Here is a 3,266-nt window from a genome sequence, read left to right on the forward strand (position 1 = left end):
TGGGAAGGACTACAACCACTAATTGAAAAACTCCTTAAGCATGAGATCCCACCCCTATTAAAGGAAGTTATACCTCATTTTGGCTTACCTGGTTCCTTACAGAGTGACAATGGCCCAGCTTTTATTTCACAGATAACACAGGCTGTGGCAAAGACACTTAAAATCGCTTATCACCTCCACTCAGCCTGGAATCCAAAATCCTCAGATAAAGTAGAGAAGATGAATCATACCCTTAAATGGGTCCTTACTAAGCTGTGCATAGAAACTCAAGAAGATAGGATTAAGAATCTTCCAATTGGCCTTCTCAGAGTGTGTATCACGCCTCAGGAAAATATCAAGCTTAGTCCTTTCGAACTTCTCTATGGGAGGCCCTTTCTAACCTCTGACATCCTCGTAGACCCAGAACAGCATTTAATCACCCAATTTGCAACTCAGTTAGGGGCTGTCAGGAATGCTCTAACCGAATATGCCAATAAGTGTCTTCCGAGACCTGAGGACAATGAAAAAGAGTGTCCTGCTACAGTACAACCAGGAGATTGGGTTTATTTAAAATCATGGAAAACCCAAAAGGGAGAACAGCTAGATGTCTCCTGGAAGGGACCTTACCGAGTCATATTCACCACTCCCACAGCAGTAAAACTCGAAGGCCTCCCCAGCTGGACTCATAATTCTAGGATTAAACCAATGTCACCTCTTGCCTTTCCTCCAGAAACTCCAGAATATACTTGTGAGCCCTTAGAGGACCTCAAGCTACTGTTTCGAAAAGACTCCAGCACCCTCTGGGGAAAGGGAGATAAAAGGAGACTCCAAGCCATCAACTTCCAGAAGACTGCCCAGCCCCTGTACCCCTTGAATGGAACCCATCCAGATAGGGACAGCTCTACGCCCCTTTGCCAGCAGGAAGCAATTTCAGAAGCTGAGACCTTCGTCCCTGACCCCAAAAGAATTTGGGTCCTATTTGTTTGAGGGGGGAATGATGAGGGCACAGTCTCTGGGAACCCCTTGAACCCTTGAACTCTCCTTGAATCTTCCCACTCTACCTGGCCTTGGCCTGAGGCTATAACCATTAAGCCCAAATGCCTACCCTGCCCAGTCCTCTATTGTCCAGATGTTTCCTACCCTTAATCTTGTCTTCCCAATGACCTCCCACCCTTAATCCTATTTCCCATCCTTAAACCTGATCAAAATATCTATACCCTAGCTCTGCTACCCCAGCCCTTTATGGGTTGTCATTTCCATATAGCCTTCAGCTATTTCCCCCACCCGGGAGTCTGACCTGATCCCAGTCCTTTCAGGCTCCTCCTTAGACTCCTCCTTAAGTCCTTCCCTAGACCCCTCCTCTGGCCACCCCAGACCACCCCTCAATCCCTCCCACAACCTTTGTGTATATAATCTCCATCTTGCCTCCATGAAGATGGTCAGATCCAATCTAGCTCAGATTGGTCTGGCCCGCTTTCCTTACAGGTGTCGCAAGAGATGGGATCTCTGGGGGCAGGCCTATGTGGCTAACTCTTAATAAACTTTCTTTTCCCTTGGCTGAGAAGGCTTGAGTCGAATTCTTTCGGCAGGACCCGGTGTTTCTGTACTTTGGGGTGTCGAACACCTCTCACCCCAAACCCTCATCAGTTCTAGGTTGTGGGCACTCTCAGGATGTCAGAGGGCAGCTCGGCTGGGGAACCGGGCCCTGCCGGAGGGGCCCATCCCCCGCTGCCAGGGTCCCGGGGGCTGGTCAGGCGCGGCCCCCATAACCCTGGGCCATCTCCCTTCTATCCGATCCAGAGACCTCACTCTCGGGGGCGTCAAGAAGAAAACCTTCACTCCTAACATCATTAGCTGGAAGATCAAGGAAGAGCCAAAGGAAGAAATATCAGTCAAGAAAGAGAAATGAGAGAGGGATCAAGATCGACAGCGAGATGGCATGGTTGAGGAGAGTGTCGTCCAGAAGTGATCCAGTCCCACTCCATTTTTGAGCAGGGTCCTGCAGAAATGATGAAGAAGAAAGCAACTGGGATAAGACAGTGGATGTGTCAGACTTTGGCCCATCTCATATTATCAACATTAAAAAGGAGAGAGGGAAATAGAAGAGGAAACTAAACAAATCCTATGCATGCTGGAGCAGGATGATTTCATAGATGACCCAGGGCTCAAGAATGATACACGAAACAAACCTGTGCAGCTTCCTTTGGCTCACTCAGGACGGCTTTTTAAAGAAGAGAGTGAAGAACCTGATGCTAAGCCCTGGCTAGGGAGAACCAAAGAAGAGAGCATGGAGGTGGATGTACCAGCACTGAAGGTAAAAGAGGAACCACAAGATGAGGATGAAGCCAAGGCAGTTGCCCCATCCAGGCCTGGCCAAATGGCACCTGGACTTCCCTGTAGATGTGTCTGTGGCAGACTTACTCGGGGAACTGAGCTTTGCCAAGGAGGAAGAGCTTTTGTTCCTGCAGCTGCCTGACATGCTTCCTGGTCAGCCTCCTACCCAGGACATTAAACCCATCAAGACAGAGGTTCAAGGAGAAGATGGGCAGATGGTACTCATGAAGCCAGAGAAAGACTGGGAAGCTAAACCGGCAGAGAACCCGTGCACACCGAGTGACCTGACAGAGGGTCAGGTGGGAAAAACTGCTTATCCAAAAATTGGGAAAGGTGCAACTGTTTCTGGGAAAAGTGACCTTTTTTTCCTTTGAGGGAGGAAGGTAGGGCAATTGGGGTTAAGTGACTTGCCCAAGGTCACACAGTTAGTAAATGTGTCAAGTGTCTGAGGCCAGACTGCAGGTCCTCCTGACTGCAGGGCCGGTGCTCTACTCACTGTGCCACCTAGCTGCCCTGGGAAAAGTGACTCTGGATGTAACAGTGGGTACTTCCTGCTCCTTTTTGCAGGAGTTGGTGTCTGTGGGCATTGGAGACAGCAGAACAGGTGATCTGACAGTGCTGGGCCATGTGAAACACAAGCTTGTGTGTTCCCCTGATTTCGAATCCCCGCTTGGATCACAAACAGTGGTAGAACCAGCCAATCGAGGGTGAAAGGGGTGCCATTTGCTTTTTGCCCTAGGATTTTCATTCTTGAACTCCTTTGGGATCCAGAAGACCATTCCAACCTGCAGCTCCTGTCTCTGATAAATATCATGGCTGGCTGTTCAGAGATAATAAGGGTTCAATGACTTCTTCCCAAGTTGTGATGAATGGCTTGATAGCCTTTGGAGAGAATGGAAATAATATACACTTGCCTGCTGCTGTATTTATGGGCTTGTGCTTACTCTGTTTGT

At 48.9% G+C, this 3,266-nt stretch overlaps 1 pseudogene; it reads left to right on the plus strand.

The window, feature by feature from the left end:
- Window positions 1-1,650: 1,650 nt before the first annotated feature.
- Window positions 1,651-3,024, plus strand: LOC118837247 (annotated as a pseudogene).
- Window positions 3,025-3,266: the final 242 nt, after the last annotated feature.

This window comes from Trichosurus vulpecula, chromosome 2 (assembly GCF_011100635.1).
Source record: "Trichosurus vulpecula isolate mTriVul1 chromosome 2, mTriVul1.pri, whole genome shotgun sequence".
Taxonomy (NCBI): domain Eukaryota; kingdom Metazoa; phylum Chordata; class Mammalia; order Diprotodontia; family Phalangeridae; genus Trichosurus; species Trichosurus vulpecula.